General features: G+C 39.5%; 1 long non-coding RNA gene across 1 annotated transcript; it reads right to left on the bottom strand.

Annotated features, from left to right (window-relative positions):
• Positions 1-1,030: 1,030 nt before the first annotated feature.
• LOC134298252 (uncharacterized) lies at positions 1,031-23,757 on the bottom strand. The gene is made up of 3 exons (XR_010005223.1): positions 22,955-23,757; positions 16,957-17,124; positions 1,031-2,280 (listed from the first exon to the last, which is right to left on the bottom strand). It is a non-coding gene; the product is annotated as an uncharacterized LOC134298252 (long non-coding RNA).
• Positions 23,758-24,283: the final 526 nt, after the last annotated feature.

The raw sequence follows: 24,283 nt of genomic DNA, 5'->3' as shown, positions 1-24,283 counted from the left end.
CCATTGAAAGACATAGATTGGCTGACTATGTCTTTTGTGGCCAAATTTGGTGTGATTTGGTACAGTGGTTTTGTTGTTTACTCAATGGGGAAAATGCACATTACATTTTTATATATAGAAATAATAATAATAATAATAATAATAATAATAATAATAATAATAATAATTTATTTGTATTCTGCTCTATCTCCCTGAGGGGACTCAGGGCAGATTCCAGCAAATACAGACACAAAACAAACATTCAATGCCTAGAAACAACAAACACAGATAAAGGTAAAGGTGTCCCCTTCTAGCTTTGAGGAGTGGTGCTCATCTCCAGCTTTGGGGAGTGGTGCTCATCTCCATTTCTAAGCCAAAGAGCCTGCATCATCTGTAGACACCTCCTAGGTCATGTGGCCAGCATGACCGCATGGAGCGCTGTTTACCTTCCTGCTGAGGTGTTACCTATTGATCTACTCACATTTGCATGTTTTCGAACTGCTAGGTTGGTAGAAGTTGGGGCTAACAGTAGGAGTTCACCTCATCCCGTGGATTTGAACAGCCAACCTTCTGGTCAGAAAGTTCAGCATCTCAGCGGTTTAACCCATTATATATCATCTATATAATTAGGTAAGATGACAGAAGATAGCAATCCTAATTGTTGTTTTTCTTTCTTTGCAATGTCATTCAGCCAGTTGCCTATTAATCAGCAAACAACTACCTGAAATGTGAAGAACGCTGGTGCCCATGTGAGCAAATATAAATAAATTACCCACATCTTCCCAAAAAGCCAAATGGGCAAAAAGTGACATAAGAAGAAGCAGAAAACAGGGACTGCTTGTTAGTTGGGTAAATATGATACTTCATTGACAGGTGAAAATATGTCATATGATCAATTTTGTATTTTCTTTCTCTCTCCAAACCATCTGAAAAGAGTGTTGCCTTCTTGATTGCTCTGTTTTGTATACTAGAAAAATGATATTATTGCTCAGACTGGATACAGAACAAAGTTCGGGTAGCAAGCAATAAATAAATCAACAGGAATCTTACATACTTGGGCACAATTGTTCTTTATTACTGCAGCTACAGCTATGGCAAAACTCAGATCTCTACACTGGCCCAACCAAAACACACAGTCAAGGCGGATATGTGTACTACAGTGCTAAGGGACAACAAACAAAATAATTACCTAATAGAAGGCAAATGAAGTAGGACTTTGCTCCAACTGGTGTTGTGGAATGCTAACACCCAAGAAGGGCATTAAAATTTGTGCTGGTAAACAAAGATAAAATTAATTGTGTAGCTGGAGAGGGCTTCACAGCTGTCACTGTACTGTATAGAGTCTTTTTGGAGCATTTTGCGATGAAAGAAAAGAATTTAAATCTCTCTTATTCTAGGGGAAAAATGAAAATGAGACCATCAGAATCATAGCAGAGGATTCAAGATTCAAGGTGTGACATTAGTGTAACTAGGACGTATCTGATTGAAAAAAATATCTAGGCATGGGTATAGAGCAGGTATTATATTGTAAATCATTAGCACAATGTTTTCAAAATACTAGATCCAGAGGTGATGCCAACTTGGTTAGAAGACCTTGATTATGGAGCAATTTTACTGCAATGCTTCTTTGGTCTTGCACCCACAACCAAAGGCCCCTTCTACACTGATAAATAAAGTCCAGATTATCTACTTTGAACTGGATTATATGGCAATGTACTCTTCTTTGATGCTCTGGATTATATGGCAATGCAGAAGGGGCCAAAGACAGTAAAGCATATTCAGCCACTGACATCCTTTGATGGGGAGAGAAAAAAAGAATATAGACGTGAGATATTGGGTGGAAAAACTAGTAATCAGTAGGCTTGTTTGACAGAAGAGCACCTGTGTAATAGAGACATAGATGTTTAAAAGTACACACAGCTATTCTTAGCTTTGCTCCAGAAATGTCTTTGAATATTTGGAAATAGATGTAAATAGCTAGTTCGCTAAATTCTCCAACATAATTGTGTGCGGCTGCAGCTCCCTATAACCTGAAAGACTCAATCTTTCATGATAGCTTGAATTATTGAGTCTGATATTTTAGACCCAATTTTCAAACTACATTTAGCAGACTACAAAAATAAAGTCTGCTGAAATGGTAATAAATAAGACACATCTAAAGAATATCTGGGCTTGAAAGATGAACTCGGGACATTCCCTGCTCAGTAGTGATCGCTTCACATGCTATGAGTGGAGCAGATCTGAAATCTACCAGGTCTTAGCTCCATTTCAGATGGAATCCAGGGATCTGGTGGGATGGAACTGGAAAGAAATAAAAAAAGAAATTATATAGATAAAAACACAAAAATATTAAAAACTTGTAACAAACACATATGCAGAATTGACATATACTAGCAATAGAATGTAAATGAAAACTCATGATTAAAAGTTGACTGGATAGGCCTGCTAGAAGAGATGGGTCCAATTGCGTTTTAAATTCCAACAGCTCATTTAGCTGTCAGAGCTCTTCTGACAGGTCATTCCATGATCTTGGGGCAGCTGATGAAAAGGTCCTCTGGGTGACAGTTGCCAGTCGGGTTCAGGCTGGCTGGAATAAGCATCCTCCAGAGGACCTATTTGCAGGAGAAGACAATCCTTTAGGTAACCTAAACACAACCATCAACTTCATCACACATGGTCTTCTCTGCATCTTTTCCTCATTTTTCGACACTTCCAAAATGGAGACCCACAGTGTCCATCACATGACACAAGTCAACTTCTGGCAGGATTGTATGGCACTCCTTTTCAGCAGCATGGAGAAATGAAGCCCAGAGTACCTTTTGAGGAGTCAGGTATTGCCAAGTGCAAATGACACAAAGCAGGGGAAAGACGGACCTCTACAGTGAAAAGACGTGGGATCAGAGAAGATGGACCTCAATGGGAGGGAACAGAGTAAGGCAAACCCCTCCACTGTCCTACACTGTCCCTTGCTATCCAAAATTATCCCCTGTTTTCCTCTGCTTTTCCATCACTCATTTGATGAGGTCCCATGTAGGGCTTTAAAGGACAAAATCTACACTTTCTACTTTGCCTGGAAACTAATTGACAGCCAGTGGAGTGATTTTACTATGGGTATAATATGCTCACTCCTTAAACATTCCTGTAAGCAATCTGTCTGCTATTTTTTGAACTAATTGGGGTTTCTGAACTTGATACAGAGGTAAACCAACATACAGTACATTGCAGAAGTCTAACCTTGTGGTTACCATCTTTAAGTCTTCATATTCTAAGAAGGGACGCAGTGGCGTATAAGCTGAAGCTGGTAGCAAGCACTCCTGACCATCACATCTACCTGGGCTGATATTTAGAGAGATGAATCTCAGAATATTTCCAAGCTGTGAACACAGTCTTTCAGGGGAAGTGTAACCCCATCCAGAACTGACTGACACATTTCCATCCCTAGGTTGGGACTCTTGATGGCAAGAGTCTGGATTCAGTTTCAATTTGTTTTTCCTCATCCAGCCCTTTACCTCTTCCAGGCATTGACTGTATAACAACAACAATTCTTTATTGATTAGTCACTTTTGACCATATCAAGACATGTAAAACATACAATACATACACACTTACGCATACATACAATAAAACCATGTAAAGATACAAAACATCCCAACCTGCGGCCTAATAACTCGCTCCTAGATAAATGTACAAATACAAAGTAAAAAGGTTAAAATTAGTAATTTCCTAAGGTAAGGTTTGAACGAGGACAGGGGTAAGTAAAACAAGTGTCTTGTCCATAGTAAATTTTAAGTTTGGATTTTGTTAATGGCAATAATGTCTCAGCTCTCAGCTTCCATCTTCTCACGAATGGCAAGCGCTTTTTGCGTAAAAAAGGGCCAGTTTTAAAATAGAGTTTTTTATCTGAACCCTGTAGAAGGATAGGCAATTTCTCCTTATTCTCTGAGTAGGATTCTCCAGCAGAGGGTCTAAATAGAGAGATCGAATCCTGGTGTAGTAGGGGCATTTTAAGAAAAAATGTTCTGAATCCTCCACTTCTGCATCTACCTCACGACACCCACAGGTTCTCTTTGTATAGGGGATATTCTAATGTCTACTTAGCTTGGACTTAATGTCGAGCTGCTCGAATCTAGCCTGGGTAAAAGGTTTTCTAATATATAATGGAAGAGTCAAGAAGAGGTAGGTTTCCATGCCCACGTTACATTTAAATTTAGCCAGGTATGGAGTGGCTCTAGCTTGCGCTATGATCATAAGATCATTTTGTGCAGCAATGTCGAGGGCTCTTTGGTATACAGTTGAGCACACTTTAGCCCCAAAATTTATTAGCTTCTTCCAGGCATTCGTTCAGAGGAGACATGCTATCCTTAGCTGAGGTTGTTTTTGAAGGCATAGAGAAATATATTTGGGTGTCATCAACATACTGATAACACCTTGCCCCATGTTTCCAGATGATCTCTCCCAGTGATTTTATATAAAGGTTAAAAAATGCTGGGAGATTGATGGCCTCTTGTGGTATGCCATATAACAGCTCCTTTTTTTGAGGAGTAGGTATCCCCAAGAACCACCATCTGTAACCTGCCTGAGAGGAACCATTGCAACACAGTGCCTCTGATTCCCAGCCACTTTAGACCTTCTAGAATGATGCTATGGCTATATATGGACAGATTAACCTTTTTAATGTCTAAACAACAGGGAAAACCAAGAAAAGAAACAAATTGGCAACAAGTGGAGAACTACATAAATAAGAAGGAGAAAGGAAAAACGAATAAAAAAGAGGTCATACATTTAGATATACACACACACAAAAGGAAAAAGATTGGATGAAGAAGGAGAAAGAAGTATGAGCAGAAGACCAACCCCACCGGATGACCTGGAAGTCCTATTTTAATTTAAAAAAATTCTTTTTTTTAATCTTTCTTTTATTTTATTTTCTTCTTCTTTTTCTTTTCCTCCATCCCTGTCTTCCCTCTATCTGCCCCCTCACTTTAACCCCTATTTTTCTCTTTTTATTCTTTATTTTCCTCAATGCTATTTTATCATATATATGGAAGCTTCTAATAAAGATTTATATTTAGAATGATGCTATGGCTGATGTCATTGAAAGTCGCTGAGAGATCTAGAAGCACCAACAGGAGCACACTCCCACTGTTGGGTTGAGATGGAGATCATCCACAGAGGCAACCTAGCAGTCTCTCCCTATCCTGCTCTGAAGCTGGTCTGAAATGGGTCAAGGAAGTGTGTGTCATCCAAAACTGACAGGAGTTGGAATGCAACTGTCTTTTCAATTACTTTGCTCAAAAAAGGAAGATTAAAGACTGGTCTGTAGTTATTAAGACACTTAGACAAACCAATGACCTCTTTTGGTTCCAGTTCTATCTGAACTGGCACTTTGCAGCTCATCTCTGACAGACTCTGCCTTCCTCACCCATAAATGCCACCACTCCTAAAAATATCCTGGCAGTAGACAGAGTGCAGCGGCACCACAGATGGCTCAGAGTTCCACATGCAGCCAAGTGTGAGATTCAAGATAGGGGCTGTCAGTTCTTTGCTTAGAGCCACACATGAAACCACATTAAGAATGATGGTCTCTCTTGTGCCTTTCCTCCCCCCCTCTAGCCCTTCACCCTCATCCTCCATCCCTCCCTCCCTCCCTTTCTTCCTCCTTCCCTCCCTCCCTCTCTTTCTTTCCCTTCAGTCTGCCTGCACTCAAGAGCCCTTATTAAACATGCACTTCTACGTAAGGAGCAGTGAATTCCCCTTAATTGAGGCATAATAATTAGAGCATTAACACATTAGGAGGGTGAAACTGCATGTTTAGCTTTTGTGATTAATTATCTGAGCATTGTAATAAGTTGTAAAGACATTAATTACTCTGGCATGTTTATTGCTATAGACTGCAGAGCAGACACTCTGCAGCAGCATAGAGGAGAAAAAAATGGAAGCATGTATATAAAAGAGTAAAGAAGAATGAGAACCTGATGATGAAATGCTTTCACTTGAGATGCAACTCAGAAAAGCACATACTGACGTCATTGCCTCAAAACCTTTTAGCAGTATTATCTGAAGTATTCCTTCTGCCTGATTTTCATTAGTGGTGACAACTAGGCACTAACCTACAGTCAAACAATCATTGACCTCACCAATATCTGAAAGAGTCCATTACAGCTTGTGTGGTGGAGTCCAGAGGGTGTTATGCTAGTGTGAGAGTGGGGAATATTTTTCAGTTGGAGAGCAGAATTTCAGTTTGTCAAGGTTTTGGGACATCTCAGTTATGAGGACAAAGGGGTCAAAGTGAGACCAAAGCAAGGCAAACAAAACTACCAGCAATTCCTACCCATTTTGATATTTCCCTACCAAGTATGCAAAGCACAATTACACATGGCTATTCAGGGATAATAATAATAATAATAATAATAATAATAATAATAATAATAATAATAATTCTTATACCCCGCCCCATCTCCTCAAAGGGACTCGGGGCGGCTTACATGGGGCCAAGCCCAGACACAACAATATAAAAGCAAAACAATAAAACAAATCAATCAACAATAAAAACAGGTCATAAAAATCACATACAAAATAAAATGATAAAATAATGGCTTGGATTCAAAGGATCTGGGCCAAAAGTGCAAAATATGTCAATGTCATCAGGGAGGGGTGGTTACTCAAGCTATCATAGCCATTAAAGTGCCATTATAATACTGGGGAAGGCATACACTAGGGACTATTGCTGGATAGGCAACAGGTCAATCATACAGAGATCAGTCGCCAAAGCCCTAGTGTGCAAAATGCAGCTCAATTCAGTGTGCTAGCTTTCTTACCTACAAAGTTCCAACAACATTATTGCCTGCAAACCTCACTAGTTTTCAAGATGTTTAAAATGCAAGAAGTCCTTTTAATAAATGATTGGAAGTACCCAATAGGCAATCTTATTTTGGAAGTAAAAAGATTCAGCCATGGCTAGTACTGGGATAGGTCACTGGGCAACTTGAAGGTACAGTAAAGTCTCACTTATCCAACATAAATGGGCTGGCAGAATGTTGGATAAGCGAAAATGTTGCATAATAAGGAGGGACTCAGGAAAAGCCTATTAAATATCAAATTACATTATAATTTTACAAATTAAGCACCAAAACATGTTTTACAACAAATCGACAGAAAAAGCAATTCAATACATGGTAACGTTACGTAGTAATAACTGTATTTACGAATTTAACACCAAAACTTCACAATATATTGAGAAATTGACTACAAAAACACTGACTACTAAAAAGGCAAACTGCGTTGGATAATACTGAATGTTGGATAAGTGAAGGTTGGATAAGTGAGACTCTACTATACATGCATATATACAAGAGCAACAGTTGTTTCCTGGTTTGATGAGAAATTCCCATAAGCCACAACTTACCTAGGGCCTGAGTCTCGTTTTTGTTTTTGTTTTTTGCTAGTCAGCCTCCGTGGCAAAATGGCAGGAGTGTGGGGAGACTCTGTCCTCCCGCGCACCACTTCACTCATCACATGGGGGAAGCATTGCACGTCGCTGAAATGTGCTGGCCCCATTGGAGTCAGCAGAACATGGGAGACTTCCTGTGTTAGGAGGGAAGCGTCCTACAACACTTCCAGTTGGGGATGAGGCTTCAACAGGAAGTCCAGCGACATTATGTGATGGGCAGTATGCCTATCCATCACTACTGGCCCTTTAGCATATTAGAACACTAAAAAAAGATAAGTCTGATGAGGTCCTGTGACAGCTAAACTTCTACTAAGCTACCTTCTTCTTTTTGTTTGTATTCAGATTTGATCTAGACTTTAAAAATGTATAACTTGTGAGATAAAAAAACTTTTTTTGTCATCAGGTCTGGAAATTTGATCCAGCTGTCTTATAGAGTGAGAAGAGGTGTCACCTTTTTATCACACACATCTTGTGAAATGTGGTAAACCCATCTCTTCTGAGATGGGAGCATGCCTGCCAAGTGCCTCATTTTACCACACAAATCCTTTTAAAATGACTTTTGAGAATGTTGACCTTACCACACGTAGGTAAGATAAAGGTAAATGTTTTCCCCTGACATTAAGTTCAGTCATGTCCTACTCTGGGGGTTGGTGCTCATCTCCATTTCTAAGCTGAAGAGCCGGCATTGTCCGTAGACACCTCCAAGGTCATGTGGCTGGCATGACTGCATGGAGTGCCGTTACCTTCCCGCCGGAGTGGTACCTATTGATCTACTCACATTTGCATGCTTTCAAACTGCTAGGTTGGCAGAAGCTGGAGCTAACAGCAGGCGCTCACTCCACCTCCCAGGATTGAATCTGGGACCTTACGGTCTGCAAGTTCAGCAGCTCAGCGCTTTAACACACTGAGCCACCGGAGGCTCCTAGCCAGAATTCTAGTTCCAATTTGATTATATGGTAAGAGTTCCATATGATCCAAATATAAAGGCAAACAGACTTTTCTCCTACAAATTGATGGAAGGAATAATTTCTCATTATTTTTAAAAAATGAAATGAAGGATGCCATTATGCAACTTTGCTTCACCCCTCTGTCTGTTGGAATAAATTCCATAAGAGATCCCAGTGAGGACAATCTCACATTCAGGATAAATGTATCAGAATAAAGTACATGTTAAGGAACAAAAGGAACTTGCCCTAGACATAAATTTATTTGAATGCAAGTGGGTTTTTTTGCATTTGTTCCAAGATCTAGTGTTAAATGAAGCTGAGCAAAATTGTAACAAACTTCAAAATTAGATCCTTTCGTTTGGCTCCAAAAGAGATATACTATGGGAAAAAGGCAGTTTCTTTATGACTTATCTTTTTAATGTATACATTTTTATCTTCAACAGATTAATATAATGAATAATGTAAGAGCCACACAATCACAAAATGAAAGACCTATCAATTAAAAAATTAGAATATAAAATGACTATTCCAATGTTTTTGACTTGGAAGGGCATTCCAAAATCAAGGTGCTACCACCAAGAAAGACCTCTTTGTTGTTTGAACAGATGATGGAAATGCAGGCTGCAAAGTCACCCCAGTGTTTCCTCCACTACTAAAATGTAGCACCATGCACAGCGTGTGAGTCTTAATTAGCACTAACTGCAGGTGACTTTTTTCCTCCCCTCCTGCTTTCTTAATTTCTCTCTTTCCTTGAGGCACACATACTATCAAAAGATGGATTTCTGTGGGGTTCTCTTAAGGATCGTAAAGTATGTAGATGGTGCACAGATGTGGTTTCCAAAATGATTACCATTATTCTCTGGGGCAGGAGTGGGGGCTAGACGGGAGAAAATGAGTTGCAGTCAGGTTGGAGTGACCTCCACTTTTATGCTTTCCACCTCTTGTACTATGTGGAGCTCTCTTCAACCTGACTGCAACTCATTTTCTCCCGTCTAGCCCCCACTCCGGTCCCAGCTAATAATGATAATCACCTGTGCACCATCTACATACTTTAGAGTCCTTAGGCAGTTGTCTTCAAAAGAGGCCACTTTTACGCAATGATCCAGTCCATCCTCCAGAAAATAAAGCCCGACTGTTCACTGGAGGGAAGGATATTAGAGGCAAAGATGAAGTACTTTGGCCACATCATGAGAAGACAGGAAAGCTTGGAGAAGGTAATGATGCTGAGGAAAATGGAAGGAAAAGGGAAGAGGGGCCGACCAAGGGCAAGATGGATGGATGGTATCATTGAAGTGACTGGCTTGACCTTGAAGGAGCTGGGGGTGGTGACAGTCAACAGGGAGCTCTGGTGTATGTATGTGTGTGTGTGTGTGTGTGTGTATATGTATGTATGTATGTATGTATGTGTATATGTGTGTGTGTGTGTGTGTGTGTGTGTGTGTGTGTGTGTATATATATATATATATATATATATATATATATATATATGTTGTATATATAATGCCTCGTGGTCTGGTAATGGTTAATATAGTATCAATGCTTAGCAGGTTGATGATGGGTAGTAACTGCTGTGAAATGTTTGAAATGGGTTAATCTCCCTCCTCTTTCTAAAGGTCAGAGTGATCTGTAGGTAAGGATTCACAGACTGCAGTAGTGATTATTTAGGGAGGCCTGCTGAAATGGGATGCAGCTGTGATCATCTGCATAAAAAAAGCTTTGCAAGAGTCTGCTTTTTGGGGGGAAAGTATTAGTCATACTTGGCTGTGGTGGTAGTTTCCCCCCACCCGCCAGGTACTATGGATTGTGGTATCCTGATCTCTTGTGATAATCTTGTTGTGGACTCTGTTGTTCTTTTATTGGTGGAAATTGATGTACTTTGAATCCCTTGACTGACTTTTGACTTACGGATTTTGGGTTTCCCTTGAATTCTTGATTACTCTGGCTTGACTCCTAGAACTACGACTATGGTTTGTACTCTTGCACCTTGAAACATTACTCAGTGACCCCTCAATGTTTGACTCATGGACTGCAACCTTGGCTACTGTTTATACTAGATCCTCAACCAGCTTTGTAGTACTTCAGCATTAATCAGACTTTGCTTGTAACTTCACCTGTGTGCTATCTTTATGTTTGAACTAGGACCTTGAAATGCCGAAGTGTTTAACTTACTGCTTTAAATAAAACAGTTTTGACACAAGTTGGGCTTGTTTTGGTTAACCTCTGCCTGCATACAAGCAGAGCCCTGGTTCATGACACTTTTTTTTGTATCAGGAGTGGCTTGAGAAACTGCACGTCACTTCTGGTGTAAGAGAATTGGCTGTCTGCAAGGACGCTGTCCAGGGGGAGCCCGGATGTTTTGATGTTTTTATCATCTTTGTGGGAGGCTTTTCTCATAGAATCATAGAATAGTAGAGTTGGAAGAGACCTCATGGGCCATCCAGTCCAACCCCCTGCCAAGAAGCAGGAAATTGCATTCAAAGCACTCCCAACAGATGGCCATCCAGCCTCTGCTTAAAAGCCTCCAAAGAAGGAGCCTCCACCACACTCCGGGGCAGAGAGTTCCACTGCCGAACAGCTCTCACAGTGAGGAAGTTCTTCCTGATGTTCAGGTGGAATCTCCTTTCCTGTAGTTTGAAGCCATTGTTCCGTGTCCTAGTCTGCAGGGCAGCAGAAAACAAGCTTGCTCCCTCCTCCCTATGACTTCCCTTCATGTATCTGTACATGGCTATCATGTCTCCTCTCAGCCTTCTCTTCTGCAGGCTAAACATGCCCAATTCTTTAAGCCACTCCTCATAACCACATGGAGCTGGAGCTGATAGAGGGAGCTCATTTGAACCGCCAACCTTCAAGTCATCAGTCCTGTCGGTACAAGGGTTTCACCCACTGTGCCACCAGGGGCTCCATTCCCGACACTGAACCTAATTTTATATCTTACTCATGAGTAAACAGACACTACATTAGCACCCAATAATTTTTTACATAACCTCCAGTGGAGAGAAGGCAAATTTTAGAAGGGAACAAAACTGCAGCGACGGTGGGACCATAATGCTTCGTGTACTCCCGTAATACTGCAAATGCCACTGATCTGAACTAGTAAGGAAGAAACCAGAACTCTACTAGAAGTACATATTTAATGTAGCGTGTCATCATCCTTGATATATTGTAAACCTTGCATTTTAAACAAGCATGAATGAGGCATGCATAAAGATATGCACATCTCTGTGCCAGAACAACACAGCCTTTTCCTAGCACTTTTCAAATACACTCCTCCAGTCCCCATTCCCTGCCTACCCCAACTTTGCTTCTTTGTGATAATGAGCTGGAAAGCACCTGCGCTCCATCTTGACAGGGAGCCAGCCAGCTTTCATACGCCCAACAGCAGGAGGTTGGCTGCCACCTGGGCTCATTCAGAGCCATTTGTTCCCTCTAATTGGCTGTGGAAATGGAAAGCAGGATGTGGTGCCTTCGGCATCCGAAGCAGAGAAAGAAAGTAACACAGTGGCTACAGAAGGGAAGGAAGTGAATTGGAGGGAAAGAGCCTCCCAGTCTTGTCCTGTCTGCACACATAGCGGTGAAATGCATTTTCAGGACACTGGTGCTTGTGCGTCCACTGCAAAATGGGATATTTGCTCTAAATCAAGAAACATATGAAAGTTTCTTTTTAGAAACCCTAAACTGCCAAGCTCTGAGGAACACAACATCCCAATCTGGGAGCATTTTTTTAGCCCAGATTTTCAAACTCAGCCTTCAATCATAGGTAGACTGGGATTTAAAAGACCATTTGCTAGGCACGCTCTAGAGAAATATTTTCATTGAAGGATCTGATATCAGGTATGGCTCAGCCCCACATGCTTATGGGTTGCAAAGGCCTGGAACAGAGGAAAACAGAAGTGTGAAGCTGCTAACAAAGAAAACCATGTCAGTTGATGAAGCCCTTGATGTGGCCAGATGCAGGAAACAGCTGTGCAGCAAAGTGGCAGCACTTTACAGCCCAGTACAGCTGGTGAAAAAACAGAGTACACACCCCATAATTCATTCAATCCCCCTTTTTCTGCCTGCCTACCAATTAGAACACTTTAAAGCTGAGATCGGGGCTTCCAAGAGAAACAGAATGAATAGAACTCGTGTAAAATGATACTTTAATTAGAAATCATCAGATTGTTCAAACAATCTGTTAGGCTAACCCACAAATGAGGAGCCCCGGTGGCAAAATGCATTAAAGCGCTGAACTTTCAGACCAAAAGGTCCCAGGTTCAAACTCTGGGAGCGGCATGAGCAGCCGCTGTTAGCTCCAGCTCCTGCCAACCTAGCAGTTTGAAAACATGCCAATGTGAGTAGATCAATAGGTACCGCTCCAGCGGGAAGGTAACGGCGCTCCATGCAGTCATGCCGGCCACATGACCTTGGAGGTGTCTACGGACAACGCCGGCTCTTTGGCTTAGAAATGGAGATGAGCACCAACCCCCAGAGTCAGACATGACTGGACTTAGCGTCAGGGGAAACGTTTGCCTTTTTAACCCACAAATAATAAGCCCTGGTACTGTTCCATTATCTGGGTGGAGGCCAAAAAGGGGTGCTAGACAGACAAGGATAGTCCACTTTATAGGGGGAGGGAGGGGGTTTGAAGGGGTAAAACCATTCCTCCCTGTTTTCCTGATATTCCCCCCACCCATGTCACCATCATGGAAACAACCCTCATTTATGAAATGGGAAGTGGGGAGGGGGAATAACCAGTGAAAATGGAAGAAATTGTTTTATTTATTTATTTATTTATTTATTTCCAATATTTCTATCCCGCCCTTCTCACCCGAAGGGACTCAGGGCGGAGTACAATTGGCAACAATTCAATGTCGACACATCATTAAAACAAACAGCATATAAAATCTATTACAAATAGTTAAATACAGTATAAAATATAAAACATATGGTTAAAATCCATTCATCCAATATCCTCCTGCATTATCCATACATCAGTCTTCACACCCCCCCCCCCTCCAAAATGGACCATCCTTCTCTCTCTAGCAACCCCTTTTATTCTCCCCCCGGATGATGAAACAGTACCAAAGGCCTAAGATGAATGAGAATGCCACTTTTTTTTTTAGCATGGCAATTGTGGACAGTTGAGCCATCTGCATATCCATGGAACCTTCAATTTTCCCTTCAGCTGATATATCTCATGACTATGTACTCAAGTGTCAGGGTTTTCTCTGGCTCTTCATTGCTGCATCCCTTTGCAAAACTTTGACCACCCGTATATTTTTAGCTCCCTTCTTTCCCTGTAGGTCTTGCTCACATGTCAGCATATTTCAGCTTGCCATGAGGAGAGCTTTGAAGGGAAGCCAGAAGAAGAGAGCTCTGAAGGGGAGCTGAACTCTCACACCTTCCCTGCCACTGTGGACCTTTTCCCTGTTATTCCTTCCAGCTTCTTATTTCATTCATTGCTACTTTTATCTCCTTGATCACATTTCATGCATCCCTCCCCCCTTTTTGCTATGTACCATTCTTTTGACTTTCCATTTTAGTCTGAATTACCTGTCACTTAAGATGTAATAATTTATAGCACAGACATCCTTCACTCAGAAGGGTCAGGGTTCTTCTGATTCTATGCATATACTATGGAAATTTCTATAAGAGTCAGAATTTCAGGAATCTTTCTTACTTATATATAGATGTTTGAATGATTACTACCCAATTTCTCTCGTTTAACTACCCTCTTAAAAGAAAGGGGCAAAGGCTTACATTAAGGGGGGGACTAAAAGTGAAAGGAATTAACTGTTAGAAAACAAGATGTTTTTGGTTCTTCCAAAATCCTGCACCATTTCCCCTTAGGAAAAACTTGAGGTTTTACACATGCTGTAAAACCCGGAAGCAACCGGGTTAAAAGAGGGTGGCAGCTAAATGATGTTTAGCCAAAGGGCAGGCAGAATCGGGTTAGCAGCTGAAAAGCATGTGTAAAAAGGTGCTTTTAAAACCCGATTCCTCCTGAAAAATGTGCACTTTTGTATGACTACCGTGTTTCCCCGAAAATAAGACAGTGTGTTATATTAATTTTTGCTCCCAAATATGTGCTAGGTTTTATTTTCAGGGGATGTCTTATTTTTCCATGAAGAATTCACATTTATTGTTGAACAAAATATGGACATTTATTATATACTGTACAGTAGATATCATCACAAAGCATCATAACCAGAAAGCTCTGAATCCTATCAAGAATTTCTTGTTACTACCATTATTTCCATGTACAACAATCTATGGTACGTACATTTACCAATGCTGCATGCTCTGGTGTTCTGTTTGGTGGGCATAATTCCAAACAAAAACTTTGCTAGGTCTTACTTTCAGGGGAGGCCTTATATTTAGCAATTCAGCAAAATCTCTACTAGGCCTTATTTTCTGGGGATGTCTTATTTTTGGGGAAACAGGGTATGTACCTCTATAATTATGCAAACCATGTGCTTTCCTTCCCTCCTCCCTGTGTGGACTGCTCCAGTGTGCTTTTAAAAGCCCAAAACAGCTGATCAGCTGTCAAACGGACACACAGGTGGTTCAAGGGAAGCACAAATAGAGAGCAATTAGAACTCTCAAACACTTTATTTTATACTTTATCATCTTAAACAGAGGTTGAATTAAGAACTGGGGAAAATAGAGATCCAACTGAATTTAAAAAAAAACAAAAAAAACAAACGCTATTATGTGCTGGACCACATGTGTGCACACGCGAATCTTTGTTTATTTTAAGATATTTGCATTTGTGCATGTATGGTCCAGCACACAATGGAGGGATTTTAAAAAAAAACTTCTGCCCAATGTCCTCTGTCAACCTTCCATCTTGATTTGCTTCAAAAGAAGATGTGAGGACAGCAGGGCAACCTATCTATGGACAGAAAGATCTGAGTGTGGACCTGCTCTCAGGTCCCGAGATTTTTTGACTTATTTATAAAACACAGATTTTTGGGTTATCTGGAAGCACCCTTAGAGAAGAAGGGAGTTCTACTTCAGCCATTTGGTGGTTGTTGTTTTTTAAGTGTTCTTGATGAATACTCAAAAAATATCATGGTAGTTTTAATTATTCAACAGGAATTCTCCAAAATTCCAGTATGTGGTAAAGGACACTATCTCATCCCTAAAGTTGAATACTTAAATGCCCCTTATCTACAAATATAATTGGCAGTGACAGAGGAAAGAAAATCTTGTCACCTGTACAAACTGAGAGATGAGGTATCATGGGAAAAATATACATTCCAGGATCCGTGGTGCCTGAAATGCTACTATTTCACCACAGTAGACGGGAGTAGGGCATCTTGCTGAGAGGCATTTATGTCACTGCCATCCCCATGTGTGTCATGTGGGGAACAGGATCCATTTCAAAAGCTTTCACATTTCAGAATTAGTTCCAGAAGAATATACTGTTTTTTGATGTGTGTGTGTGCGTGCGTGCATGCTGGGGTGGGTAGGTGGTAACTTGTACTTTCTAATCAATTTGTGAACTGAAGTGAGTACAGTTTGCCCAGTGTGATTTTCCATCATCCATAAATTAAAAAGACACCATACATTATTCAGTACCGAGATTATTCTCTAAGAAAAAGTGGACTTGTGTATTCACAATGTATGAATGTTGAGCAGGTATATAAATATGGCTGGAACTACTTGTGTTCTTTTGTCTTAGGACCCAGTATTTCCCACTGAGTTATTCTCAGTCCAAATTCCAGCCCATTGTTTGCAAGAAAGGTGAGGAAATACAGGGTGCTCCCCTCTATACCCTGTTTCCCCTAAAATAAGACATCCCCAGAAAATAAGACCTAGTAGAGGTTTTGCTGAATTGCTAAATATAAGGCCTCCCCCGAAAGTAAGACCTAGCAAAGATTTTGTTTGGAAGCATGCCCGCCAAACAGAACACCAGAGCATGCAGGATCGGTAAATATACATACCATAAAGTGTTGTACATGGAAATATTGGTAGTAACAAGAAATTCTTGATAGGATTCACAGTTTGTCTGGTTATGTTGGTTTATGATGACAACTACTGTACAGTATATAATAAATGTTCATTTTTTTTGTTCAACAATAAATGTGAATTTTTCTTCATGGAATAATAAGACATCCCCTGAAAATAAGACCTAGAGCATCTTTGGGAGAAAAATTAATATAAGACACTGTCTTATTTTCGGGGAAACACGGTATTAGCATAAACACTCTAGAAGCAAAGAGTAGGAATAGGAAAGGGCTAAGAGCGTTCCTTCCATTTCTAAAGCTGATAATAATAATAATAATAATAATAATAATAATAACAACAACAACAACTTTATTTTTATACCCTGCCCCATCTCCCCGAAGGGACTCGGGACGGCTTACATGGGGCCTAGCCCGATAAAACAATCAAATATCAATGATAAAACAATAAAACAATTATACCAATAAAACCTCAATTATCAGTAAAACAATTGACAAAATCGACATGAAGCATACAATATTAAAACAGAAGACTAATTCATATAACATATAACTTTGCAAAGAAGAAAGTTCAGGTGGCAGGATTAATGTGATGAGCACAGCTTCTTATCCTCACCATTCAGGAACTTACCATATACAAACACTCTTTAATGCACACTCCCAGTATTTTTTCAGCATTTGGTGGTAGGTGCCACTTTCTGTTTTACATGCAGCAGTAATTGGTTGATTCTTAGGGAGGCATGAGTGCCTAGCCTTGTTTCTTGGGGTGGCAATGGGTTTTCTTCGATACCAGTGAATTCTGAGAAATATAATAAATCGTATATTGACAATCAAATGATCCCGCTTCCAGGAATCTGATGCCCAGCACATTGTGATGTTTGTCTTTTTTGCCCAGCCGAGCAGCCAACCAAGAGAAATCAACCATGAGCCAAGCAGTGCTGTATGGCCCAGACACCGTAGTTGACACTGTAGTAGCACCAACTGCTCTGATTTTTAATGTATCCGGTCATGGGTCATCTATTTTTAATATATCATGGTCACGGGTCAATTTGCCTCTATGAAATGTGGTCACGACTTGAAAAAGCTTAGGAAATACTCTGTTTAAGCAACACTCCAGTTTTCATTTCTTGTTCTAATTTCCTTTTTATCTAACTTATTGATGCAAAGTATAGTACTACTCTAATTATAAATTAAGTTTGGTTCTTGTCATTCTTGGTTTTTTCTCATTTCTGGATTTGTTTTTGCTGCTATAATAATAACAATAAAACAAAGTCCAAAATTGGTCACAAAACTTTAGTTAGTTACAGTAGTTTGCAAGTAACCACAAACCCAATTAATGAAATCATTGACTTTGCAACTAAAACAATTAAATTAATAAGATATTACCACGATGTTAAAATATTATAATATTAAGAACCTGCCAGAAAAATTAAACAATAAAAACAAAAATTAAAAATGGTAACATAGTAATAAAAAAAAGGGATGGATTCTGATGATATGACCAAGGAGGAATTTCTGGTTAAGAGCTCTGACCTTGAGAATAGCTTTCTTAATTGATGCCTCTTTCTGAATCTTAGACCATGATAATTTCAGGCTCTGTTCCCTCAAAAAGACTCACACAAAAGGGATGAAGGCTTTGAATTAATCCAGAATCAGTAGCTCGAGCAGCTATTTCAGTCAAAAAACCCGTATTCACCATACCAGACAGACATATTATCACTTCATAGAACCATAGTGTTGGAAGAGCCAATCCAGTCCAAGCCTCTGTCATTCAGGAACACAGAATTGGCTCCAGCTACAACCTGGTTGCAACTGCAACCCAAGAAAAACTCAATTGAAGTGAACAGAAGCTATGTAATTTTTTTTTTTGGCGGGGTGGGGGGGGGGTAAGGCGGGACGGTTTGTTCAGGAGATGTTCTCACTGGACTATATTTCTTCTCAATATGTAAGGCTCACTTGATATAACATGCCATACAGTTCAGAAACCAGAAGGAATACCCAAATATATTGATTTTATATGGTAAGGGAACAAATAAGCTATATATGGTAAGGGAAGGGATAAGCTATGGTAGGGAAAGAGATAAGTTTTTAAAATTGTTTTATTTGATATGTGAATTGGTTTTTTAATATTAGGATATTATGTTTTAACTGATTATGTATTGTAGTGGGATGTATTTGTGTGAATTTTATATGTTGTATACCACTTTGAATCCCACCCATGGGAGAAAACTGGGATGGAAATAATAATAATAATAATAATAATAATAATAATAATAATAATAATAACAATAACAACAACAACAACAACAATCTGAACTTCTAGGCAGATAGAACACAACACACCAGACATCACAGTTGTGGAAAAGAAAAAGGTTTGGATCATTGATGTTGCCATCCCAGGTGACAGTCACATTCACGAAAAACAACAGGAAAAACTCAGCCGCTATCAGGACCTCAAGATTGAACTTCAAAGACTCTGGCAGAAACCAGTGCAGGTGGTCCCAGTGGTGATGGGCACACTGGGTGCCGTGCCAAAAGATCTCAGCCGGCATTTGGAAACAATAGACATTGACAAAATTACGATCAGCCAACTGCAAAAGGCCACCCTGCTGGGATCTGCACGCATCATCCGAAAATACATCCTAGACACTTGGGAAGTGTTCGACGTGTGATTTTGTGATATGAAATCCAGCATATCTATCTTGTTTGCTGTGTCATACTAAAATAATAATAATAATAATAATCTGAACAATGAAATAAGCATAAGCTCTCTCTCTCTCTCTCTCTCTCTATCTCTCTATCTATCTATATATATATATATATATATATATATATATATATATATATATATATATAAGCTGTGCCCAGCCACGCGTTGCTGTGGCAAAGTGGTGGTGGTATTGGTTAAAAATTGTTGTGGAATTTTTATTTGATGTTATTTGTATTTTTAATTAATTTTATTGTAACTTATCTTTTTTTATTTATTATATTTTATTATTTTCTTGTATTATTGTTAGTTATTTTCTGTTATTATAGTATTTTATTGCATTAATTTTAGTGTTTTTTATTATTTTTATTGTATTATTTGTATGTATTATATTTTATTATTTGATTATATTATTTTTATTTATTTTTTAATTGTATTATTTTATTTTGTTTTTTATTTGTTTTTTTGTATTTATTTTATTATTTTTGTTTCTCTTTGTATTGAGTTGCTCTGAGTTCTGTGGTCTGCCTGGTCATGTTCCAAATGTATTCTCTCCTGATGTTTCGCCTGTATGTATGGCAGGCATCCTCAAAGGTTGTGAAATGTGTTGTAACAAAAGCAAGTGGGGTTGATATATCTGTGGAATGACCAGGGTGGAAGAAAGAACTGTTGTCTGCTTTAGGCAAGTGTGAATGTTGGAATTGGCACTAAATAGCCTTGTAGCTTCAAAACCTGGATGGTTCCTGCCTGCCTGGAATGAACAAAATGTGGCTCCCAGTATTAAAAAAATCTGTGAAATCAGGACAGTTAACTAAAGAACAGCACTGAGCAATCAGGGAATTCTAGACATGATGTACTGAGGGCCAGCTAACATCTCCTAAGAAAGGATTGCCCCTCCGAAGCAGGAAGCAGCCAGGCCTTGAAGGTGCAAGGGCATTCAATGGCAATCAAGGTGGAGAAGTGGAACATTCACAGTCGCCTGAGACAGATCAGAGTCGTCCCATCCTGGATATCATGGCTGAGATAGAAATAAACATCCCGCTTGTCTGTTTTCAAACAGATCTCATAGTCTCTGAGGATGCCTGGCATAGACATGGTTGGCCGTTTGGCAGCAGATAGGGTCGTGAGGGAATGGGAGGTTTAAGAGGCTTTTCCTGAATCCCTTCTTATTATCCAACATACTCACTTATCCAATGTTCTGCCAGGGTGTTTATGTTGGATAAGTGAGACTCTACTGTATATCTTATATTATCTGCTTAGAACTGGATTATATGAGGCTCCTTCTACAGAGCTGAATAAAATGCACACTGAAGTGGATTATATGGCAGTGTGGACTCAAGATAATCCAGTTCAAAGCAGATAATATAAGATTATAAATGGGTTCTATAGCTGTGTGGAAGGGGCTTGAGTCTACACTGCCATATAATCCAGTGCAAATTAGATAATCTGTATTTTATAGGCAGTGTGGAAGAGAGAGTGAGGCCTGAGTAGGTTGCTAGGCGACCAAGTGGGCGGGGCTTAGTCTTCTAACTGGCAGCAATTGGCTAAAGACAATTATTCCTCTCCCTCTAATTAGGACTTTATTTTTCTTTTCTTTTTGTTGTCGGAACGTAGGGGCAAGGATGGTGGATTGTGCTGCCAAATTTCTAGGTTCTGGGGCTTGTACTTTTGTTGTTTAGTGGCAGGGGAGGACACCATTTGTCTTTTATATATAGATATATAGATATATATAGGTTGCTTGCCCAGGATTCTTGCTTGAATTGTTTTTTTGCAGCCCAAGGGCTCCTCTGCCTGTGTGAGGGACAAAGTATCTAGTTTTATGCTTTTGTCTCAATCTAGAGTCAATGTCGAAGGAGCCTGTGGCAAGTAAAAACTTGCTGTGTGGAAACTTTTTACTGTTTCAAGATAAGCTACTCTTCTGTGTTGGTGCCTGACTGCTCGCACCCCAAAAGGTCAGGCTATATTTGTTTGATAAAGAGAAATATTAAGAACAATTCCATCCTCAGCCCTAAGATGCTGACCTGACAGTTGCTACCAATCAGAGGAGCATGAAATTGTGTTTTACCCAATATCTCAAAGAGAGAAAGGCAAAGGCTATTCTGGCTGTCTCCAGCTAATATTGATGCATTAAGAAGAACTCTCGTTGTTTTATATCACTGAGTGCTTTTATATTTTGCTACAACGAAAGGAGCAGGAAAGGTGGTCTGGGCCAGTGTGAAACCGCTTTTCATTGTTTTGTGGAATCCAAATCAGCCTAAAATATCAGCATCGGCAGTCTGTGTGCATCCTCTGATGCTTTATCTCCAACAGTTCCCCAGGCAGTTGTTCCTGCATGTGGAATCTATTAGCAGGCCCTCCGGCTTAATACTCTCTTTTGCTACACGGTCTTTGTAATTACATGTCTTCTTGGCCCACTTGCATCCCAGTAACCTTTTCAAGCCTGCACTTACTACTGCACTGAATAGTATGAATTACCTGATAATTTGGTACTTTTTCCCCAAATGACTCCGGGGGATATGTATGTGTGACAGGTAAAAGTTCAATTACTCATTATGAGTAAGATTTTTGTCCATGTCTAGATGATAGGATAGAGATAATGCTTATGAAGTTTGCAGATGATACAAAACTGGGATGGGTATCTGCTATCTGACATAATGGAAAACAGAAACTGAATGCAATAGGACCTTGAAGTGAGGAATGATGATTGCACTATATTGTCGCAGGCTTTCATGGTCAGAATCACTAGGTTGCTGTGAGTCTTTCGGGCTGTATGGTCATGTTTCAGAAGACTACACTCTTTAAATATCTAAACAACTGTCACAAAGATGTAGGTGCAGGTTTGTTCTCAGCTGCCTCCTTGTTTAGGGCCAGTTCTAATGGTTTACATCAGTGGTTCTCAACCTGTGGGTCCCCAAATGTTTTAACTTTCAACTCCCAGAAATCCTAACAGCTGGTAAACTGGCTGGGATTTCTGGGAGTAGTAGGTCAAAACACCTGGGGACCCACAGGTTGAGAACCATTGGTTTACATTATAGGAGAGTGAAATTAGATTCAATATTAGAAGGAACTTTTGAACAGCAAGATCTGTTTGGTAATGAAATCAATTACCTCTAGGACTATTCCACTGGTTGTGGAAACAGTGTCGACTTCTTCCGTGACAGCTTCAGAAAACTTGTCCACTATTGGCAGAAATGTATCCAAGTGTCTAGTGATTATGTGGAAAAGTGAATAGTGGTAGTTAAAGAGCACATTCTAAGGATTATTTCTGCATTTGATTTATTAAAATATTCCCATCCAAACCCAAGTAACGAAGGTGGAGGCATTACTTTTCATTAAACTCTCGGTATTTTGGGTTTTATGGCTGTGTGAAAGAGTGCTGTGTGGAAAGTCCCTACATCATCTACTGAAAAAATAAGTTTTTAAGGCCCTTCCACACGACCATATAACCCAGAATATCAAGGCAGATAATCCACAATATCTGCTTTGAACTGGATTATCTGAGTCCACACTGTCATATAATCCAGCTCAATGTGGATTTTACACAGCTGTGTGGAAGGGGCCTTTGGTTGGGATGAGATTGGGAATAAATTTGTTTCTACTAAATCAATAAGATTTAAGCAGCCTAGATATGTGCAATACTAAAGATTAATACATGATTATATTTTCCTTCTGACGTCCTCTGGTTGCCTTTATGGACATACTAAACATGTTTGTTCAGTGTTGCCTTCCATTTTCCAGATACTGAATGTCTCAGATGTATATTCCTCCGTTGTTTTTTTTAATAGATTGTTCAGACTTTGTTTAGCTTTATTTTCATTGACAAATTAGTCTAATTTAATGCCCATCACAGACTATTAGTTTTTTTCAGTGTGGGCGACTTCATGTTTTAGAGTTTAGTGCACAAACAGCCATCTTCTCTTACCTCGATTTTATTGTGCAGATATGATTCCTCACACTATTTTGCAATGATGCCAGACTTCCGAAAACAACAATTCCTCAACCCCCTAAAGATATTAAATAAGAATAAATTCAGCACCAGAAGACATGAAATGATGGTAAATAGATGAAGGCTACTCTATTACCCAGACTGACTTCCTATTAATTCACTTGATTAAAATGTGGTTTGGTTTGGATACAGCACGCTTGTGATAGCATTAGAAATTAGAGGCAATAACTTGAAGCTCAAGAATATTTAGGCTCTTTGAAGATGACACATTTTAATAAGGATAATTTGGGGTGACAGATGTATATATAGATCTTGATTTAAACAGAAAGCGAAGTGTTCTTTTTCCCCTTTCCTTTTTTCTTTTGGGGCAACAGATTAACAGGGCTACCTCTCTGTGTACAAACAGCTTTATTTTCCAAAGCAAGCAATTCCTATCATAGCCCCAAGCCCCATCTCCTCCCTCCTTTTCTGCCCTATTCAAGGAAATTTCAAGGAAGAGCAGAGTGGGAGGAGATCATTTTGATTTCAGGTAACTTGCTCATCTCCTTTGGCTAGCTCACATTCCTTTTCCTTTTTTTCTGGTGCTTCTGTAAAGCAGCCACCATTGCGAACCCTTACTTTTAGGCAACTGGTCCTTCCCACTGATCATATACCACATTCTCATGATTTTCATCAGTTTCCACCTAACCTGTTGTTATTATTCAAAAGCTATCACTATTATGCTTTCTTTAGCAATATTACACTAGTTAAACAATAAGATCTTTTTTAGTGCAGGATACAAGCAACCCAATGATCAATGGTTAGGAAATATTCTCCACTGATTACCATACACATTGGCATGTAATGGCCTTTAAATTAAAGCACATTGACAATTATCTTTCATAACAATTTTAGTTAATTCTATTAAAAGAAACTACTAAATGCAGTATTTTTCCAGGAAATGTCCTGATTCCTTAATCAATAATTTTATTTGCTCCCTCCCTCTGTATAGTTCAAACAGCATATTTTTGAAGATTGTCATTGAGTTACAAACTCCTAAACTGGCACTTTTACATGTTCCTTTAACTGAATTTTCTTCTCCAGACATTGGTAAGTGATAACTTATCCCTGCTTCATCTGAAAAGCTTCACCTTCTGATTCCTTCGCATATAATGTTAACTTTATTAAAGGGACAGGAGCCACTCAGGGCGAGTGGTTGTTTATCTTATGATGATGATAATTAATGCATAATAATACACAAGAAAGTTCTCAATTTTATATTAAGATTAGCTGTACCCGGCCACGTGTTGCTGTGGCCATGCTGGT

Source organism: Anolis carolinensis, chromosome 4 (assembly GCF_035594765.1).
Source record: "Anolis carolinensis isolate JA03-04 chromosome 4, rAnoCar3.1.pri, whole genome shotgun sequence".
NCBI classification, from domain to species: domain Eukaryota; kingdom Metazoa; phylum Chordata; class Lepidosauria; order Squamata; family Dactyloidae; genus Anolis; species Anolis carolinensis.
The sequence above is the reverse complement of the archived record's forward strand: the minus strand, read 5'-3'. Positions and strand labels throughout refer to the sequence as shown.